The sequence below is a fragment of the Marmota monax genome, unplaced genomic scaffold (genome assembly GCF_021218885.2).
Source record: "Marmota monax isolate L192 unplaced genomic scaffold, Marmota_monax_Labrador192_F-V1.1 WCK01_AAM20220418_F8-fsc00124, whole genome shotgun sequence".
Classification (NCBI taxonomy): Eukaryota; Metazoa; Chordata; class Mammalia; order Rodentia; family Sciuridae; genus Marmota; species Marmota monax.
The window spans coordinates 444,978-467,845 of record NW_026692505.1 but is presented as its reverse complement, the minus strand read 5'-3'; the positions used below and the strand labels follow the sequence as shown (position 1 = coordinate 467,845).

The 22,868-nt window shown below is 41.7% G+C and overlaps 1 non-coding gene across 1 annotated transcript; it reads left to right on the top strand.

Moving 5' to 3' along the window:
• The first annotated feature begins 22,346 nt into the window (after positions 1-22,346).
• Positions 22,347-22,424, top strand: Trnaa-agc (transfer RNA alanine (anticodon AGC)). The gene has a single exon. It is a non-coding gene; the product is annotated as a tRNA-Ala (tRNA).
• Positions 22,425-22,868: the final 444 nt, after the last annotated feature.

Sequence of the window (22,868 nt, the reverse complement as noted above, 5' to 3'; positions counted from 1 at the left end):
TTTTTTTTCCCCTGATACTGGGGATCAAATCTAGAGGTGCTCTACCACTGAACCACACCCCCAGTTCTTGTTTGTTTTTATTTATTTATTTATTTATTTATTTTTTGAGACAGGGTCTTGCTAAGTTGCTGAGGGTCTTGTTAAGTTGTTGAGGCTTGCGATTCTACTGCTTTAGCCTCTTGAGTTGCTGCAATTACAGGTGTGTGCCACCACACAGGACTGGTAAATTGCTTTTGTTTTGAACAACCAATTAAAAAAAAAAAAGAAAGAAAGAAAGCATGCCTAGAGGCTTGGGAGGTTGAGGCAGGAGGATCGCAAGTTCAAACCTAGTCTTAGTAACTTACTGAGGCCCTAAGAAACTTAGAAAAACTCTGTCTCAAAAAAAAAAAAGACTGGGGATGTGGCTCAGTGAGTAAGTACTCTGGGTTCAATCACCAGTACCAAATAAAAAAAGAAAAAAAAGAAAGCATGTGAGTGTTAGAGCAGTAAGGTCGAGTCTATAGAATTACCTCCTTTAACTTCACGTTCCCTCTGCTCATATCTGTCTGCATATCTGTCTGGTACCTATTGAGTGTATTGTAGCAGGAGGAAGAAATGCTACAACAATTGTTTTTCTTTCTAAATTCAGTATCTGTTTTAAACACAGTGCAATACAAAGGATGCAATGCATGGAATGTGATGTGATGCATATGTTTCAGTGAAGCACCTAGAACAGTGCCTGCCACACAATAAGCACTAAATCAATGTCAATGAGTTTAAACCTGAAAAATAGTAAGTCCAGTCTTTCCCTTTTCACCTGAATATATGGGGTGGGGGGCGTGGAGCCTGATATACACAGACAAACTGACACAGACTGACGAGGATAAGAAAGAAATGCACTTAGATTTTGGGGAAAATGGGCAAATGAGACGTAAGGCAGAGGCAAGAGCTGAGAAGTCAGCAGTTTATTCAGAACTAGCATCAGCAACTTTTCCAAAGTCAAGAACCAAGGTTCTGATGATATTTCAATCTGAAATGTGATGAAAGGTCAGTGTCCTCTCTTGAAAACGGGGACCAGTGATTCATGACTGGGAGAAGATCATAAGCAGCTGGGGATAAAGAGAGGAGGAAGGAGGAATTCACTTGAGAGCCAGCCTGAAAATTGGCCTCTCTTGTGTCATAGCCCAGAAACTGGAGGTAGATCAGTCTCTTGAAGCACATAAGGCTTGGGATCCACCAGCTCTTTGCAACCTGTTGTCAAGGGAAAGGAAGGAAAGCTTGTGAGTGGGAGTTCTGGTCAGAGCAATTGAGATGCTTGCTTTCAGAAGGACAGAAGTGTAGGTTTGGCTTATTCATTGAAGAGAACTTCAAAATAAAAGGAGGTTTATTGTAAGTGTAATAAGTTAGGGTGTGAGATGAGGCACTAATGAAGCACTCTTCCTGTCCCAGCTCCACCCCACCTCCAAGTCATTGAAAGTGAAGAAATAACCAGGGAGATAGTTCTTAGTTAAGAAAAAGTTTTCAGAGCTAACAAAGGCCAAATTTCAGTAAGTCAAATTTCATGATTTCTTGAGTCTTTCAGGTGCAGGGGTGGAGCAGGGAGTGATGGCAAGAGAAGAGAGGGGGAATGTGAGAGGAAAAACAGTTCCACTGGCCTTTAACAAGGAAATAAGTGGACTCTTGTGACAGGGAGAAGGTTCTAGGTGCTTGAAGACGCAAACTGTCCTCTTCCCCTCTCATTCTTGGAGAGAAAAAGGGGGTGCTATGCATATACCCCTAAAGTTTGAGAGCGCCTAACAAATATATTAATACTAACTTTTTACCCAAATTTTATCATGGTAGGAAGTTCACTGTATCTGCCATGCCTGGGAGTGTGAAGGGATATGGGGTTATACTTAGGGATGAAGAAAATGGGAACAGCTCTCATCCCAGGTACCTGAAACCTAGGAACTACCAAGACACCAACAGTCAGTATGGCTCTGGGTTATGCAGAAGGGAGGGAAGCCAGTGGTACAGACAGCCAGGAGCTTATCAGAAGCCAATAACAGTAAATGGAGCCAGGCTGAGACTAGATATTTCCCTCTCTCACTCCAAGACCACAGGGCCACCAGTGTAGTTTGTTTTGGGAGGAAAGAGTTTTGGAAAAGATACGGGATTAGAATTTTAAATGGGACTCAGTTAAATGGGACTCTTCAAAATGTTAAACATGGAGTTACAGTATGGCCCAGCATTCTCCTCCTAGCTATATATACTCAAGAGAAGTGCAAATATATGTCCACACAAAAATGTCTACACAAATCTTCATAGCAGCATTATTCATAATAGGCAAAAAGTGGAAACAACCCAAATGTCCAGAAACTGATGAATGGGGAAAAATGAATTATGGCCATACAACAGAATATAACTCAGTCTTAAAAAGGAAAATGAAGTTCTGATACATGATGGGGATTAACAATTAAAACATTATGCTATGTGAAAGAAGCCAGTTGCAAAAGACCATATATTACATCATCCCATTTATCTACAGAGTAGATCTATCCATACAGGCAGAAAATAACTAATGGTTGCTTAATATTGGAAGATATGAGAGGAAGCAGGTAGGTGAGTGTGGGTGACTGTGAAAGGGTACCAGGTTTCATTTCAGGATGAAAATGTTTAAAATTTGATTGTAGTATTGGTTGTACAAAACTAAAAAACATTTAAATGGGTGAATTATGTGGTATGTGAATTATATTCCAAAAGCCATAGGAAACACGGGACTGGTCTGAGTCATAAGTGACCTGTACATTGTGAAGGTCACTCACTATCCTATAGGCTAGGAGGGTTTGACAGAATACTAGTGATAATAGTTATTAGAAAAATAAAATATTTCAATGAATTGAGTTCCTTCAGACCATTTGGTGACACAAGGATGGGCAGGACTTGAAACTGTCAGAAATAAGGTAATACCGATGCCATCTGCTTCCCTTGCTACCTCTCACAGTTCACGGAGTTTCTCTTCCCCTCTGCTCATCTCTACCTATGAGAGATGCTGAAAGCCAGGTGTGGTGGCACATGCTTGTAATCCCAGTAACTCAGGAGGCTGAAGCAGGAGGATTGCAAGTTTGAGGCCAGCCTTAGCAACCTAGCCAGGCCCTAGGGAACTTGGTGAGACCCTTTCTCAAAATGAAATGGGCTGAGGATGTAGCTCAAAGAGAGGGAGGGAGGGAGGGAGGGAGAGAGAGAGAGAGAGAGAGAGAGAGAGAGAGAGAGAGAGAGAGAGAGAGAGAGAGACCAAAGAAAGAAGCAGACAGAAAGAAAGCAGGCCTGACTAGCATCTTGGTTCCAGTCCCTTCTGCAGACTGGGTTGTGGTCCCAGCCTCAGGTTTGGCTGGATAACCATGTATCCTTAGCATTTTCTGCTCAAGTGGTTGGCTGTTACATCAGAGGGCTGTGTGAGTACTGGGGGCCATGCTGACCCAGGCCTAACTTAATTTGTAGAGCAGTGAGATCAAGGTAGACCCAAGGAATACATGATCTGGAGCCTTTCCTTTTCTTTCCTGATTTTTGCCTCAGGAAGGCCAGAGGGAGACAAAGTCATGGGACGGGACATCAACACCACACCACGGTATGCTGTAAGATGAGAGCCCAGCAACTGGGGGCTGATGAATTCCAGAGTTAGCCGCTTCCCCAAGGTATTGCCTTGACAGAGATAATCAGGACTACAAGTGATCGCAGGATTAAAGTGAGGAAGAAATTCACCTCCTGAAGCTTGGACCGACATCCCTTGGCTTTTTGACCTGGGCAAGCCAGGTCGAAAGGTGAAGTGCTTGGGCCAAGGAGAATTCTAAACTTAAATTCAGGTAAAGGAAATCAGAGGTTCTCATAATGACTCATTGGTTTCAGATGAGATTAAAAAAAATTTTTTTTCAGTCAATTTTACAGTCAAAGGTGAAATGTAGCCAGTTGACTCGTGTTTTGAAATTAGGTCAGTGATTCCCAAACCTGATGGTTTCTGGCTGCACATCAGAACCCCCTAGGAAACTTCAAAAACAGAGTTACCTAGGCACTACCCAAATCTCCTAATTCAAAATATCCAGGGCTGAGTTCCACGAATCTGCATTTTCCAAAATGTCAGGTGGTTCTGAAATAATCAGCTCTGCTCTTGTTTGGGGATCAGCATTAGGTAATCCCTGGGCTTGATTTTGCTGGTAACAGCAATTCTTGAAGAGAAGTAAGTAAGATGGAGAAAGGAAGGTGAACATCCAAAGACAAATTGTGCCTATTTCAAGATGTGGCTTATGTTTCTCTGTACATACTTAGAATTTCTTTTTCTAAGACAAGCTGGTATCATGATCTGCAATTTACCAATGGTAGTAAGGGGTTGAGGAGGGAAATATTCAGATATAAGTGGATGCCCTCTAAAATGCCTGAATCAAGAGACAGAGCATTGTAATTATAAATTATATCTTATAATTTGTAAAGAATGCCTAGAATTACTTTCTCTCTCTCTCTCTCTCTCTCTCTCTCTCTCTCTCTCTCTCTCTCTCTCTCTTTCTTTCTTCTAGTACTGGGCAATGAATTCAGGCGTGCTTTACCACTGAGCTACATCGACCATCCATTTTATTTTTAATTTTGAGACAGGGTCTCACTAAGTTGCTGAGAGTTTTGGTAAGTTGCTGAGACTGACCTTGAACTTGTGATCTTCCTGCCTCAGCCTCCCTGAGTAGCTGGCATCACAGGCACTCGCCTCCATGACTGGCCAGCCTGCAAGTGCTGCTTTCCTTATTACTCTGTTATCACAAGGCCATGTGACTGTATTTCTGATTCACTCAATAGAGGATGTTTGTTTATTGAATGTTATATTCTAGAAGCTGGGAACACAAAACTTCTTGAGACATTGTCCCTGACTCCAGGGGACAGTGGGGAGAATGACAAATGAAGAGAATTTTCATTGAGGGTGGTGAATGCAGGGACAGAGAATACCTCTCTCAGCCTTCGCTGACAGCCAGCCTTCTGAGGGACACTGGGGCTTGTCTCATAGCCTGAAACAATGGGATGTTGGTGGTATTGGGGGGGGGCAATAGATGTGTCTAATAGGTCCCTAGTTAGTATGTAAGGTGACTAATTCTAAAAGGAATGGCTTGGAAAAGTTTGCTTCATTATACAGAAGATGAATCTGAAACCCTGTGGAGTTAAGTAAACAGGTGGCTTGTGGGAGATTGAAGAGCAACCACTTCTGCCTTTTCTGCTCCCTTATCACTCTGGCTCCTGCTCAGACCTGAGTACCTTCCTTTCATCTCCTGCAGATAGACCAGGTGAGCTGTATGCTGAGCAGCACAGGGATCATGATCGGACACATTGTTTTCTTGTTTTTGGTACTAGAGATGGAACACCAGTGGTGCTTAACCACTGAGCTACATCCCCAGCCTTTTTGTCTTTTAATTTTGAGAGAGTGTCTCGCTAAGTTGCTTAGGGCCTTGCTTAGTTGCTGAGGCTGAGTTCAAACTTGTGATCCTCCTGCCTCAGCCTCCCGAGTCACTGAAATCACAGGCATGCGCAACTATGCCTGGCTGTGATTAAACATTTTGGAAGCAGAGCTTTGTCCCATCTGTTTTATCCCTTACCAGTCCAGAGACCTTGAAAAAAGGACTTCTTCTCTTGGTACCTCTCTCATTATCTATAAAATGAGGATCATAAAAAACTTGCTTCATAGTGTTTTTGTGTAGATTAAATGAATGGATACAGAAAAAGTACCTAAAATAGGCCTGCTGCCACATAGTAAGTGTTCAAAATGTTAATTATTTTAGTTTTATGCTATTACCTGGTTGGTGTGGCTATCCCAAGATCATATTCCCCAACCATGATTAAATTAGCTCATTTTTTTTCATTAAGAATTTAAATGTAAAAGTTTCTTTATTCCCAAGAGCACAAAATAACACATTGTGCTATTATGAAATATTATTAAAATTAAAAAAAAGTGTAAAGAGAAAGTAAAGATGACCCAAATAACAAGCCCCAGAGGTAATTGCTGTTAGTATTTTTATTTATTTATTTATTTTTTTTTTAAATATTTTTAATTTTTTATTGTGGGTTGTTCAAAACATTACAAATTTCTTGACATATCATATTCCACACTTTGATTCAAGTGGGTTATGAACTCCCACCTTCACCCCATACACAGATTGCAGAATCACATCAGTTACACATCCATTGATTTACATATTGCCATACTAGTGTCTGTTGTGCTCCGCTGCCTTTCCCATCCTCCACCCTCCCCCCTCCCCACCTCTCCCCTCCCCTCCCCTCCTCTCTCTCTACCCCCTCCACTGTATAACCCTGAGGGTCTCCTTCCATTACCATGCAATTTCCCTTCTCTCTCCCTTTCCCTCCCACCTCTCATCCCTGTTAAATGTTAATCTTCTTCTCCTGCTCTTCGTCCCTACTCTGTTCTTAGTTACTCTCCTTATATCAAAGAAGACATTTGACATTTGTTTTCTAGGGATTGGCTAGCTTCACGTAGCATAATCTGCTCTAATGCCATCCATTTCCCTGTAAATTCTATGATTTTGTCATTTTTTTTTTTTTTTTTGATAACCAATAGTTGATATGAGGGTTTATTCTTGATTCAGTACCACCGAAGACGATCACATGAGAAAGGATCTGCTCAGAGATGCTGCAGGAAGGTGATTGCCAATGAGACGTCTATCATCACACGGCTGTTTGAAGGGCAGCTCAATTATGGCATCATATGTTTGAAGTGTGAGAACTGCACCTGCAAGAACGAAGTCTTCACTGTCCTCTCCCTCCCCATTCCATCTGAATATGAATGTTCCCTTCAGGTAGGAAGCCCCTACTATTAAATGCTTTTTCTTTTCTTTTCTTTTTTTTAATTTTTTATTGTGGGTTGTTCAAAACATTACAAATTTCTTGACATATCATATTCCACACTTTGATTCTAGTGGGTTATGAACTCCCACCTTCACCCCATACACAGATTGCGGATTCACATCAGTTACACATCCATTGATTTACAAATTGCCATACTAGTGTCTGTTGTGCTCCGCTGCCTTTCCCATCATCCACCCTCCCCCCTCCCCACCTCTCCCCTCCCCTCCCCTCCTCTCTCTCTACCCCCTCCACTGTATAACCCTGAGGGTCTCCTTCCATTACCGTGCAATTTACCTTCTCTCTCCCTTTCCCTCCCACCTCTCATCCCTGTTAAATGTTAATCTTCTTCTCCTGTTCTTCGTCCCTACTCTGTTCTTAGTTACTTTCCTTATATCAAAGAAGACATTTGGCATTTGTTTTTTAGGGATTGGCTAGCTTCACTTAGCATAATCTGCTCTAATGCCATCCATTTCCCTGTAAATTCTATGATTTTGTCATTTTTTAATGCAGAGTAATACTCCATTGTGTATAAATGCCACATTTTTTTTATCCATTCGTCTATTGAAGGGCATCTAGGTTGGTTCCACAGTCTTGCTATTGTGAACTGTGCTGCTATGAACATCGATGTAGCAGTGTCCCTGTAGCATGCTCTTTTTAGGTCTTTAGGGAATAGACCAAGAAGGGGAATAGCTGGGTCAAATGGTGGCTCCATTCCCAGCTTTCCAAGAAATCTCCATACTGCTTTCCAAATTGGCTGCACCAATCTGCAGTCCCACCAGCAATGTACAAGTGTACCCTTTTCCCCACATCCTCGCCAGCACTTGTTGTTGTTTGACTTCCTAATGGCTTCCAATCTTACTGGAGTGAGATGGTATCTTAGGGTGGTTTTGATTTGCATTTCTCTGACAGCTAGAGATGTTGAGCATTTTTTCATGTACTTGTTGATTGACTGTATGTCCTCCTCTGTGAAGTGTCTGTTCAGGTCCTTGGCCCATTTGTTGATTGGGTTGTTTGTTCTCTTATTGTCTAATTTTTTGAGTTCTTTGTATACTCTGGATATTAGGGCTCTATCTGAAGTGTGAGGAGTAAAGATTTGTTCCCAGGATGTAGGCTCCCTATTTACCTCTCTTATTGTTTCTTTTGCTGAGAAAAAACTTCTTAGTTTGAGTAAGTCCCATTTGTTGATTCTAGTTATTAACTTTTGTGCTATGGGTGTCCTATTGAGGAATTTGGAGCCTGACCCCACCGACTGTAGATCGTAGCCAACTTTTTCTTCTATCAGACGGCGCGTCTCTGATTTGATATCAAGTTCCTTGATCCATTTTGAATTCACTTTTGTGCATGGCGAGAGAAAGGGATTCAGTTTCATTTTGTTGCATAAGGATTTCCAGTTTTCCCAGCACCATTTGTTGAAGATGCTATCCTTCCTCCATTGCATGCTTTTAGCCCCTTTATCAAATATAAGATAGTTGTAGTTTTGTGGATTGGTTTCTGTGTCCTCTATTCTGTACCATTGGTCCACACGCCTGTTTTGGTACCAGTACCATGCTGTTTTTGTTACTATTGCTCTGTAGTATAGTTTGAAGTCTGGTATCGCTATACCGCCTGATTCACACTTCCTGCTTAGCATTGTTTTTGCTATTCTGGGTCTTTTATTTTTCCATATGAATTTCATGATTGCTTTCTCTATTTCTACAAGAAATGCCATTGGGATTTTGATTGGCATTGCATTAAACCTATAGAGAACTTTTGGTAATATCGCCATTTTGATGATGTTAGTTCTGCCTATCCATGAACAGGGTATATTTTTCCATCTTCTAAGATCTTCTTCTATTTCTCTCTTTAGGGTTCTGTAGTTTTCATTGTATAAGTCTTTCACCTCTTTTGTTAGGTTGATTCCCAAGTATTTTATTTTTTTTGAAGATATTTTGAATGGAGTGGTTGTCCTCATTTCCATTTCAGAGGATTTGTCGCTGATATACAGGAATGCCTTTGATTTATGCGTGTTGATTTTAAATCCTGCCACTTTGCTGAATTCATTTATTAGCTCTAATAGTTTCTTTGTAGAGCCTTTTGGGTCTGCTAGATATAGAATCATATCATCTGCAAATAGTGATAATTTAGTTTCTTCTTTTCCTATTTTTATGCCTTTAATTTCTTTCGTCTGTCTAATTGCTCTGGCCAGTGTTTCGAGAACTATGTTGAAGAGAAGTGGAGAGAGAGGGCATCCCTGTCTTGTTCCAGATTTTAGAGGGAATGCCTTCAGTTTTTCTCCATTCAGAATAATGCTAGCCTGAGGCTTAGCATAGATTGCTTTTACAATATTGAGGTATGTTCCTGTTATCCCTAGTTTTTCTAGAGTTTTGAACATAAAGGGATGCTGTACTTTGTCAAATGCTTTTTCCGCATCTATCGAGATGATCATATGGTTCTTATTTTTAAGTCTATTGATGTGGTGAATAACATTTATTGATTTCCGTATATTGAACCAGCCTTGCATCCCAGGGATGAATCCTACTTGATCATGGTGTACAATTTTTTTTATATGTTTTTGTATCCGATTCGCCAGAATTTTATTGAGGATTTTTGCATCTAGGTTCATTAGAGATATTGGTCTGTAGTTTTCTTTCTTTGAAGTGTCTTTGTCTGGTTTAGGTATCAGGGTGATGTTGGCCTCATAGAATGAATTTGGAAGTTCTCCCTCCTTTTCTATTTCCTGAAGTAGCTTGAAAAGTATTGGTATTAGTTCTTCTTTAAAGGTTTTGTAAAATTCTGCTGTATACCCATCGGGACCTGGGCTTTTCTTAGTTGGTAGTCTTTTGATGGTTTCTTCTATCTCCTCAATTGATATTGGTCTGTTTAGGTTTTCTATATCCTCCTGACTCAATCTGGGCAGATCATATGACTTAAGAAATTTATCTATGCCTTCACTATCTTCTAATTTATTGGAGTATAAGGATTCAAAATAGTTTTTGATTATCTTCTGTATTTCTGAAGTGTCTGTTGTGATATTGCCTTTTTCATCCCGTATGCTAGTAATTTGAGTTCTCTCTCTTCTTCTCTTCACTAGCATCGCTAAGGGTCTGTCGATTTTGTTTATTTTTTCAAAGAACCAACTTTTAGTTTTGTCAATTTTTTCAATTGTTTCTTTTGTTTCGATTTCATTAATTTCAGCTCTGATTTTAATTATTTCTTGCCTTCTACTTCTTTTGCTGTTGTTTTGCTCTTCTTTTTCAAGGATTTTGAGATGAAGTATGAGATCATTTATTTGTTGGTTTTTTCTTTTTTTAAGGAATGAACTCCAAGCAATGAATTTTCCTCTTAGAACTGCTTTCAATGTGTCCCATAGATTCCGATATGTTGTGTCTGTGTTTTCATTTATCTCTAAGAATTTTTTAATTTCCTCCTTGATGTCTTCTATAACCCATTGATCATTCAGTAACCTATTGTTCATTCTCCAATTGATGTATGCTTTTTCCTTCCTTCTTTTATCGTTGATTTTCAGTTTCATTCCATTATGATCAGATAAGATGCATGGTAATATCTCTACTCCTTTATATTGTCTAAGAGTTGCCCTGTGACATAATATATGATCTATTTTTGAGAAGGATCCATGTGCTGCTGAGAAAAAAGTGTAACTGCTTGATGTTGGGTGGTATACTCTATATATGTCAATTAGGTCTAGGTTATTAATAGTGTTATTGAGTTCTATAGTTTCCTTATTCAACTTTTGTTTGGAAGATCTGTCCAGTGGCGAGAGAGGTGTGTTGAAGTCTCCCATGATTATGGTGTGGTGGTCTATTAGACTCTTGAACTTGAGAAGAGTTTGTTTGACGAACATAGCTGCACCATTGTTTGGGGCATAAATATTTATGATTGTTATGTCTTGTTGGTGTATGGTTCCCTTAAGCAGTATGTAGTGTCCCTCTTTATCTCTTTTGATTAACTTTGGCTTGAAATCTATTTTATTTGATATGAGTATGGACACGCCTGCTTGTTTCCGAAGTCCATATGAGTGATATGATTTTTCCCAACCTTTCACCTTCAGCCTATGTATGTCTTTTCCTATCAAATGCGTCTCCTGTAGGCAGCATATTGTTGGGTCTTGTTTTGTGATCCATTCTACTAGCCTGTGTCTCTTAATTGGTGAGTTTAAGCCATTAACATTTAGGGTTATTATTGAGATATGGGTTGTTCTTCCAGCCATATTTGTTTATTTCTGTTACTAAACATTGTTTGTTTTCCTCTTTGATTGTTTCCCCCCCCCCTTTACTGTCCTACCTCCCACTGTTGGTTTTCATTGTTATTTTCCATTTCCTCTTCCTGTAATACTTTGGCTAGGATGTTTTGAAGAGATGGTTTTCTAGCTGCGAATTCTTTAAACTTTTGTTTATCGTGGAAGGTTTTAATTTCATTCTCCATCCTGAAGCTTAATTTCGCTGGATACACCATTCTTGGTTGGAACCCATTATCTTTCAGTGTTTGAAATATGTTATTCCAGGATCTTCTAGCTTTCAGAGTCTGTGTTGAAAGATCAGCTGTTATCCTGATTGGCTTGCCCCTAAATGTAATCTGCTTCCTTTCTCTTGTAGCTTTTAAAATTCTCTCCTTATTCTGTATGTTGGGCATCTTCATTATAATGTGTCTAGGTGTGGATCTCTTATGATTTTGCACATTCGGCGTCCTGTAGGCTTCTAGGATTTGGGATTCTGTCTCATTCTTCAAGTCTGGGAAGTTTTCTTGTATTATTTCATGGAATAGACTGCTCATTCCTTTGGTTTGGAGCTCTGTACCTTCCTGTATCCCAATGACTCTTAAGTTTGGTCTCTTAATGTTATCCCATATTTCTTGGATGTTCTGCTCATGGTTTCTTAACAGTCTTGCTGAGCTGTCTATGTTCTTTTCCAGTTGAAATACTTTGTCTTCATTGTCTGATGTTCTATCTTCTAAGTGTTCTACTCTGTTGGTAGTATTCTCCATTGAGTTTTTAAGTTGGTTTATTGCTTCCTGCATTTCTAGGATTTCTGATTGCTTGTTTTTTATAACCTCTATCTCCCTGTATAGTTGATCCTTTGCTTCCTGGATTTGTTTGCGTAATTCGTTGTCGAAGTGATCTTTCATTGTCTGATTTTGCTGTTTAATGTCTTCCTTGATACTCCAGATCATCTGAAGCATGTATATCCTGAATTCTTTATCTGACATTCCATCTGCTGCAGCTGTTACCTCTTCTAAAGTTGCGTTGACCTGCATTGCTTGTGGTCCTTTCTTTCCTTGTCTTTTCATACTGCTTGCGTATCTTTCCTGCAGGTGCGGGCGGCGGCTCTGCTCTCTCCTTATTCCAATTGGGGTGTCGTGGCTACCACGCCGGCAGGTCACTGGGCCTGTTCTGGGAGCTGGTGGCGGCTCTGTTCTGCCCCTACTCCAATTGGGGTGACGTGTCTGTCGTACCAGCAGGCCACTGGGCCTGTCCTGCTGGTCGGTCGCAGATCTGCCCACCTTTCGGGCACGAGTGGAGGCTCTGCTTTGCCCCTACTCCAATTGGGGTGTCGTGACTACCCCGCCTGCAGGATGCTGGGTCTGTTCCTGGCAAGGGAGGCGACTCTGCTCTGTCACTACTCCAATTAGGGTGGTGTTTGTACCCCGCCGGCAGGCTCCTGGGCCTGATCCGCCGGTCTGTTGTAGGTCTGCCTACCTTGAAGGCGCGGGCGGCGGATCTGCCCTGCCCCTCCTACCACGCCTGCGGACCCCTGGGCCTGATCTGCAGGTTGATCACTGGTCTGCTCACCCTGCGGGCACGGGTGGCGGTTCCGCTCCACCCCCACTCCAATTGGGGTCACGTGACCACCACACCGGCAGGGCCTGATCCGGGCGTGGGATAAGGATCTGCTCTGCCCCTACTCGAGTTGGGGTGACGTGTGTACCACACTGGCAGGCCACTGGGCCTGACCCGCCAGGCTGTCACAGGTCTGTTTACCTTGCAAGCGCGAAGGGCGGCTCTGCCCTGCCCCTCCTACCACGCCCATGTACTACTGGGTCGTGGGTCTGCCCACCTGGCGGGTGTGGGTGGCGGCTCCGCTCCGCCCCCTCTCCAATTGGGGTCACGCGGTCACCACGCTGGCGAGCCGCTGGGCCTGCTCCGGGGGCTGGCGGCGGCCCGGCTCCTTCCCTCCGGCTCGAGGACAAATTGAGGAGACTCGGGTGACTGAGCCTCACCCCCCTTACCAGAAGACCAACTGCTTATGTCACCGCTGGTATTGATGAAGATGTCTCCTCCACCGCTTTCTGCTGACATCAGATCTCTGCCATGTTGGTATCCTATGCGAATGGCAGCATTTCGTTCCCCTTGCCAGGCAACCCAAGCAATGGGTGAGTCCTGACCTGCCCTCAGCAGGACCCGGACCGAGACACAGTTTCCGCGGGCTCCTAGCCCCGGTCCAGGGAAGTTCCGGGAGCCGGAACTCGGCCGCTCCGTGCTCGGTGTAAGCTCCTATAAGTGTAGGCTCCAAGAAGCAGCCCCCGCGGGCTCAGTTCCGGGAGCCGGAATTCGGCCGCTTAGTGTTTGGTGTATGCTCTGATAGTAGCAGGGTCCAAGAAGCAGCCTCCGCGGGCTCCGCAGCCCTGAGCCAGGGCGGTTCCGGGACGGTTCCGGGAGCCGGAACTCGGCCGCTCTGTGCTCGGTGTAAGCTCCTATAAGTGTAAGCTCCAAGAAGCAGTCCCCGCGGGCTCAGTTCCGGGAGCTGGAATTCGGCTTCTTGGTGTTTTGTGTTTGCTCTGATATTAGCAGGGTCCAAGAAGCAGCCTCCGCAGGCTCCGCAGCCCTGAGCCAGGGCGGTTCCGGGACGGTTCCGGGAGCCGGGACTTGGCCGCCCCGCGCTCCGTGTTCACTCCGATAAGATCAGATTTTAAGAAGCCCCCAGGCGCTGAACCCTAGCAATCTGTCTGCAAGCCGCAGGCGAATTGCAGCCTGAAATTACCTGTTCTATGGCTGAATGAGCTGCGGTCAGTCAAAAACAGGTGTGGTGACGTCAGTTTACCAACATGGTGGCTGCTGGCCTCCTCTGTGGTCTGACCGGTGTGGAGAACCGAGATGGACCGCTTCCTTCCCCGTCTCGAACCCAGAATTCAGCCCTGAGTGCGGTGCTTGCGCGTCTGGCAGAAACTGCAGCGCTGTAACCCTGCGTCTCTATCCCAGCGCGCCTTGCAGACTCTAGCCGCGGGGCGATTTGCTGAATAAGCAGTATTACCCTCCGTGCGACAAACCTCTCGCGTTTGAGTCCCCGTAGCCGATCCTCATGCGATGGAAATCCTTCCTCCAGGTTCCGGCGCACCCCACTATTGCTGGAAATTCCTAACAAGATATCCTTTAGCCGTCCTGACTTGTCATACTCCCACACAGTGAAGCAGCACACGGGGGTAATGCACTCCCCTCGCCGCCATCTTCCCTCCTCTCGATTTTGTCATTTTTTAATGCAGAGTAATACTCCATTGTGTATAAATGCCACATTTTTTTTATCCATTCGTCTATTGAAGGGCATCTAGGTTGGTTCCACAGTCTTGGTATTGTGAACTGTGGTGCTATGAACATCAATGTAGCAGTGTCCCTGTAGCATGCTCTTTTTAGGTCTTTAGGGCATAGACCGAGAAGGGGAATAGCTGGGTCAAATGGTGGCTCCATTCCCAGCTTTCCAAGAAATCTCCCTACTGCTTTCCAAATTGGCTGCACCAATTTGCAGTCCCACCAGCAATGAACAAGTGTACCCTTTTCCCCACATCCTCGCCAGCACTTGTTGTTGTTTGACTTCCTAATGGCTGCCAATCTTACTGGAGTGAGATGGTATCTTAGGGTGGTTTTGATTTGCATTTCTCTGACAGCTAGAGATGGTGAGCATTTTTTCATGTACTTGTTGATTGACTGTATGTCCTCCTCTGAGAAGTGTCTGTTCAGGTCCTTGGCCCATTTGTTGATTGGGTTGTTTGTTCTCTTATTGTCTAATTTTTTGAGTTCTTTGTATACTCTGGATATTAGGGCTCTATCTGAAGTGTGAGGAGTAAAGATTTGTTCCCAGGGTGTAGGCTCCCTATTTACCTCTCTTATTGTTTCTTTTGCTGAGAAAAAACTTTTTAGTTTGAGTAAGTCCCATTTGTTGATTCTAGTTATTAACTTTTGTGCTATGGGTGTCCTATTGAGGAATTTGGAGCCCGACCCCACCAAATGTAGATCGTAGCCAACTTTTTCTTCTATCAGACGGCGCGTCTCTGATTTGATACCAAGCTCCTTGATCCATTTTGAATTAACTTTTGTGCATGGCGAGAGAAAGGGATTCAGTTTCATTTTGTTGCATATGGATTTCCAGTTTTCCCAGCACCATTTGTTGAAGATGCTATCCTTCCTCCATTGCATGCTTTTAGCCCCTTTATCAAATATAAGATAGTTGTAGTTTTGTGGAGTGGTTTCTGTGTCCTCTATTCTGTACCATTGTTCCACACGCCTGTTTTGGTACCAGTACCATGCTGTTTTTGTTACTATTGCTCTGTAGTATAGTTTGAAGTCTGGTATCGCTATACCGCCTGATTCACACTTCCTGCTTAGCACTGTTTTTGCTATTCTGGGTCTTTTATTTTTCCATATGAATTTCATGATTGCTTTCTCTATTTCTACAAGAAATGCCGTTGGGATTTTGATTGGCATTGCATTAAACCTATAGAGAACTTTTGGTAATATCACCATTTTGATGATGTTAGTTCTGCCTATCCATGAACAGGGTATATTTTTCCATCTTCTAAGATCTTCTTCTATTTCTCTCTTTAGGGTTCCGTAGTTTTCATTGTATAAGTCTTTCACCTCTTTTGTTAGGTTGATTCCCAAGTATTTTCCAGGACCGGATGGGTATACAGCAGAATTTTACAAAACCTTTAAAGAAGAACTAATACCAATACTTTTCAAGCTACTTCAGGAAATAGAAAAGGAGGGAGAACTTCCAAATTCATTCTATGAGGCCAACATCACCCTGATACCTAAACCAGACAAAGACACTTCAAAGAAAGAAAACTACAGACCAATATCTCTAATGAACCTAGATGCAAAAATCCTCAATAAAATTCTGGCGAATCGGATACAAAAACATATCAAAAAAATTGTACACCATGATCAAGTAGGCTTCATCCCTGGGATGCAAGGCTGGTTCAATATACGGAAATCAATAAATGTTATTCACCACATCAATAGACTTAAAAATAAGAACCATATGATCATCTCGATAGATGCGGAAAAAGCATTTGACAAAGTACAGCATCCCTTTATGTTCAAAACTCTAGAAAAACTAGGGATAACAGGAACATACCTCAATATTGTAAAAGCAATCTATGCTAAGCCTCAGGCTAGCATCATTCTGAATGGAGAAAAACTGAAGGCATTCCCTCTAAAATCTGGAACAAGACAGGGATGCCCTCTCTCTCCACTTCTGTTCAACATAGTTCTCGAAACACTGGCCAGAGCAATTAGACAGACGAAAGAAATTAAAGGCATAAAAATAGGAAAAGAAGAACTTAAATTATCACTATTTGCAGATGATATGATTCTATACCTAGCAGACCCAAAAGGCTCTACAAAGAAACTATTAGAGCTAATAAATGAATTCAGCAAAGTGGCAGGATATAAAATCAACACGCATAAATCAAAGGCATTCCTGTATATCAGCGACAAATCCTCTGAAATGGAAGTGAGGACAACCACTCCATTCAAAATATCTTCAAAAAAAATAAAATACTTGTTAGTATTTTTATAATCATAACTCTCTATGACTCTTTGGACACATTCATAAAAATTTAATTTTAATAAGTGCCATTATATCAGAATCAATTCAATGAACAGCTTTTATCATTCAGCAAAGGTTCTATAGACACCTTTTCATGTCAATAGTTACAGATCCCATGCTTATTTGTGGAGATTAAGAAGTACTTCATTTTACGGTGTGCCATAACTTACTTAAGCTATTCTCTATTGGTGGCCATCTAGGCTGTTTCCAATACAGTACTGTTGCTACTACAAAACAATGACCACAAAAAACTCTGCACAGCCAGCTCTGGGAACTTGTCTGAGTATTTCCTTGGGGCAACTTGCTGTAAGTGGATCAAGGGTGGATACCTATGGACACATGTCCCAATAGAGGAACTTACATATTGGGAAAACAGTTCAGCTAGTCAGCTGGTTTGACAAGAACTGACATGGTGTGGCTTTTGCAACCACTCAGGGCCTGGCTGTGGGAACACACATGGGCTGATGGCCAATTTGTGGGAGGGCAATTTCTTACTATCTGTCTTTGCCTATAGGCTTCAGAGATGTCATTCCTGTGCTATCAGGTAAATTTTCAGACCTGAGAGGGAAGTCTATGGGAGAATTTACTGACTTATTTGTCAGTCCAGTGCCCTACAATTTCTCTGAATTTCTGGCTTTTCTAGGAAATCAGGTTAGGGAAGTTCAATTGGTTGAAAAAATGTCACATAACTTTTGAGGAACCTTCTGTGGGTATAATGTCCATAGGTATTTTACTCCAATCAAGATTAGGGCAGATTTTTGCAGGCACCAAACTTCCTTATCCCTTGGGAGTAATCCTGAGCATCTTCCTCAGCACATGAAGCTGGAGTGTGAAGCAACACACAACAGTGGTGGCCAGGAAGCCCACCAGCTTCTACTGGCTGAAGATTAGCAAAGGGTGGACAGAAAGTGGGAGGAAAAGCCAGAGGAGGACTGCGTCAAGGCTTGGCCAGATCCTGATGGCTCCTCTCATAGGTGGGGGAGGGGAGGAAATGCCTGAGCCCCCAGTGGAAACCAGAAGTCCACCAGTCTACATATTTCTCTTCAGCCTCCCTTCCGGACCCCTCAGAGGGAGACCTAGGGTAGAGCATTGTGCCACACAGGCTTGGGGTGGTTGAGGGGTAATCAGAGAGGACCAGTGGGATGTGCTACCTGCCTTCACTTTCAGTTATTCCTAACTGAGACAAAAGCAGAAGTTCAGGCTAACTTCTACAGAGGTCTAAAAAAAAATCACCAGGGCAATTCCAAGTGCCCTATATGTTTTAATCCATCTAACTCTCACAACAATCCTGGGAGGGAGATGCCCTCATCGATTCCCATTTTATGAATAGGAAAACTGAGGCAAGAGAGGGTAGACAATTTGCTGAAGGTCACACATCAAGTGAATGAGAGAACTGAGATTTAACTCCTATAATCTTGTTTCAGGTTCCTTTTACTTTCCATTGCTTCTCTTTATCATTATGTTAGTATTGGTAATAATGGGCATGTGTCATTCTATCTTTGATCAAATACTCCCAAGAAAAACAGATTAGACATGCCAGTGACTCTAGAGAACTTAATGGGATCAATCTGGAGCCAGTTGATCAAAGTGAAGTCTCCTAAAAGTGATCAAAAACTGATCCAACAAGGATTTTATGGATCTACATCTGTTTGTGCTCCTCATCCCCTTGCTCACCACTCCCTAGCTTCCCAACAAGAGTACTGATTGGAGCCCTACCTGGCCTGCGACTGGGAAAGACAACAGCATCTTTAGAGAACAATGGAAATTCCAGCTAGAGGATTTGCACCAAAAGTAGAATGCATGGTCCATCTTTGCTTTTACTCTTTGTCAACTCTAGTTTCTTACCCTTTTCCTTCCTTTTTCTTGTGTCCTTTCTTCATAGGCTGCAACTATATTGTATACAATAGACACACCATGGATTTGTTTTGTATGTGCATGTTTTGTGTGTGTGTGTGTATGTGTGTGTGACATACAAAAATTTTCTCCATGGATTTTTAATGTTCTAGAAGTGTTAGTAAGTCATCTAATTTAATAAACATTTTACTTCCATACCATGTTTGAAATTATGACCTCACTGTCAAGACAGATAAATGATTGGGTCAAATGAGGTACCTAAAACTGTCAGGGGCTCCATCAGACTGGCTGAGCCATCACTGGATATACTAAGAATGAAGAGAGGCAGAAGTGACCAAAGAGTGGATAAGCCAGCAAGCCATTTTGCAATGTACAGGAAAGAGACTAGCATGCTGGGAGAGTTGGTCTTGAGAGGGACCACATTTTTATTATGAATAAAACAGCTTCTATATTCACTCCCAAGAAATTTTAAGGATAATCATGGTATTTTGATTTGACACAAGCCCACTCACAAAAGATGTTTGTCTTCTTTCTGATGTGTGTGCCTGTGGGTGGGGGTGGGGGTGCATGCATGAACACATGCATGTGTAATGATTCATTTCCAGTAACATTTTAAAGTTCAAACCAAAGCATTTTCATAATCACCCTGACCTTTGAAGGAGTAGCTTCCTATTTTACTTCACCCTGTCCACATTCATTCCTCAATTCTCTAGTTGTAGCCCTTCCCTTCATAGCAATAGAACTTGAGACTTTTTTTTTTAGGTACTGGGATTGAGCACAGGGGCAGTCTATCACTGAGCCATATCTCCAGCCCAAGACTTTCTTGATTCTGTCTACACAATTGTGTCCCTTTCACATAATCCAGGAAAAATGTCAAAGAGAAACTTCTTTTTGAGATCTATCATCTACAATCATCAATTATTCCTTGTGGCAATTTGCATTTTATGGATCTACTTTCTCTCAAGTCCCAACTATTTTCCCAACTTAATACTTTTAATTGAGAAACACCAACACACTGGAGACACAAGAGGGACATTTCTTTTCTTTCTCCCCCCACCCCCTTTTCTTTTTGGTAATGGAGATTAAACCCAGGAACACTTAACCACTAAGCCACATCACCAGCTCTTTTATTTTTTATTTTGAGATAAGGTCTCACTGAGTTAATTAGGGCCCTGCTAAATTGCTGAGGCTGGCTTTGAACTCAAGTGATCTTCCTAACTCAGCCTCACCAGCTGCTGGAATTCCAGGCTTGCATCACTATGCCTGGCAGGGCATTTCTTCTTTTCAGGTAATATAATGAAGTTATTTTGAGGACAAAGAAAGAATCTGTTCTAGGATTCTAGGACTGCCCAGGATATTCAGAAAGGATTTAAGGATATTGACAGTGGACTATAATATGCAGCAAAGGGCACAGATAAGAAGTGGGGCTAGAAAGAGGAGGGAAATAAGAACAGAACTTGAAGCCAGAGCCTGCTCCTTTCCCTGGGCACAAACCAAGAAGAGGGTGTGCTTGCTGCCAGGACCCACTGGCTTTCCAGGGCTGAACCACCGTCAGCCTTTTCCAAACTGTGACAACAAACCCCTAGTATTCTCTCTGCTCTCATGCCCCTGTAGTGCACACCCCCACACATCACAGTGAAATAGTCTCCTAAGAGTCAGATCAACCATTCCTCTACTTAGCACCTTCAACCACTTCTCATCACCTTTAGAACAGAATTTGAACTCTTTATCATGGCCCTTGGGAGTCTACATGATGAGCTTTAACATCTGTTTGTGCTCCTCATCCCCTTGCTCACCACTTTGTCTTATCTTGTATGTATATGGCTGCTCCTGTACTACAAGGGTAGAGATAAGTAATTGTGACAGGACCACATGACTCTCAAAGCCTGAAACATTTACTATCTGGACTTCTACAGAAACATTTGCCCACACCACTGTTATAAAGGACTAGGGAGAAGAAAGGATAAAGGTTAGTTTGGAGTCTGATTGTGGGAATCTCAAATGGAGAGGTCAAGGTTCAATCAGAATGAAGCCACCTGTGCTCCCTGACCAACAAATTACTGTAATGTCAGAAGTCGATGATATCAGAAGTTAGATGAGAAGAGGTCTGCTGGGTGTAACCTGGAACCAGTGCAGCCATCTTGGTACCAGGTTGGGTACAGAGTCAACAGACCAGTAGGGTGGGACCAAGAGAACTTCAGAGAAGCAGAAATGGTCATTCTACCTGTATATTTCTTATTTTAAGAGATAATGACCTTTCTTATTGTTTAAGCCAATATGAAGAGTCTGATTAAAAAATCAAACAAACCCAAGAGAAAATAGTAACAGTGAGTTCACAGGAAGCACTGGACACAAGATTCTGTGAAAAGGGCTTTTAAGTGTATATAAAGTTGCACCATGGGGAAAAGGGAGGAGTAAAAGATAGTCCTGAGGATTTTAGCTCTGGTAACTGAGAGATTGAATAATAATTAACAGAAATACAGAAATGTTGAGCATGACCCACAGTCTCTGCTTTGGGCAGGTTATTGTCCCATAAGTGAGCCAGACTGAGACAACTGACATTCCAACAAGGAATCTGCTTTTTATATTACTGCGTGACTCTATTCCCAACATGTGATAATATGATCTCTACACATTCTAGGAAGGCACAATTATATTTAATATGTATTTTTATTATAAGGGTTTATATTACAATAGAAATGGAATGTAGTTTTATCATGATGGGAATAAAATTATCAGATGGGAATAAAATCTCCTTCTCATAGGAGGAAGAATAGTAAGAGTGTAGAATCTTTTTATAAAATCAAAAACCACTGAATTTATAGTAGAAAATATGCACTGAAAGCTATATGGGTAAGTGTAATTCAATTCCATTTTTTAAAATAATATGGTAAATTCTGTATTCAATTGCTTTTAAAATGATGCATAAGATATTCAACAGATTAATGATAAAAACATACTTTTATAATTATGGAGAGACAAACACATATAGAGAGAAGATGGAGACTGAATGAAGACTTGGGGTAAAGGTGAGAAAGAAAGAGCAGGAGAGAGTGATGGTGCTATTTTTTGTGTTGCATATATACCCACAGGATGGGTGCCTTGATAATTGCCATGGCATGGCGAGGGCTGCAGGTGAGAAATCACACCTCAAGTGTTGTCTTGGTTCCAGGAGGCAAAATTCAAACTCATAAACACTATTTAAAAATTTTTTTTTGTAGTTGTATACAATAACCTTTATTTATTTATTTATTTATTTATTTATTTTTATGTGGTGCTGAGGATCAAACCCAGGACCTTGCATGTGCGAGGCGAGCGCTCTACTGCTGAGCCATAACCCCAGACCCAATACTATTTTAATGAAGTTTTCTAAACATAAAAATAAATAAGCTGATCAATGTAATAGAACAGAGTCCAAACACAGATAAAGTTAGATAGATAGAAAGACATAGATACAGACATAGTCACCTGGTTTTGTGATAAAGGTGACACTGCCATACAGTGGAGGAAACGATGATATTTTCAATACGGTAAATGGCACAGGGGAGTCATCCATATGAAAAAATATATTTTAACGCCTATCTCACATCATATGCAAACAACTGATTCCAGAAGGATTGCAGATCTAAATGTGAAAAATAAAACAACATAGATTTTAAAAGAAAAACTGGAGAAATCTTCATGACTTTGGAGTAAGCAGTTCGCTTGAACCAGTACACACACAAAAAATGTGCTAGCCATAAGGAAAAAATTGGCAAATTGGACCACATAAAATTAACAACTGCCATTTGTCAAAAGACTCCATTAAGAGAAGAAATAGGCTGGGCTGGGGGTGTGGCTCAGTGACAGAGCACTTGCCTAGCAAGCAAGAGGTCCTGGGCTTGGGTTCAATTCCCAACACCTTCAGAGGGGAAGAAAAAGAGGGATCTTAAGAGAAAGGTAATAGGCACCCACAGAGTGGGAAAAGATATTTTCTTTTTTAAATTTTTTATAGTTATAGATGGATAGTATGCCTTTATTTTATTTATTTTTTTATGTGGTGCTGAGGATCAAACCCAGTGCCTCACACATGCTAGGCATGTGCTCTGCCACTGAGCTACAGCCCCAGCCCAAGATATTTTCAACTCATGTATTGGAAAAAGGACTTGAATCTAAAATCTGTTAAGAATTTCTACAAAATAGAAAAGATAGTAACTCCTTATCCCTTATCATTTTTACTTGTAGGATACTTTCCAAGTCTCCCAGTGGATGCCCCAAACCACAGGTAGTAAGTACTAAACCCTATATATAATATGTGTTATATATATATATATATATATATGATGAAGTTTATAAATTTGGCATAGTAAG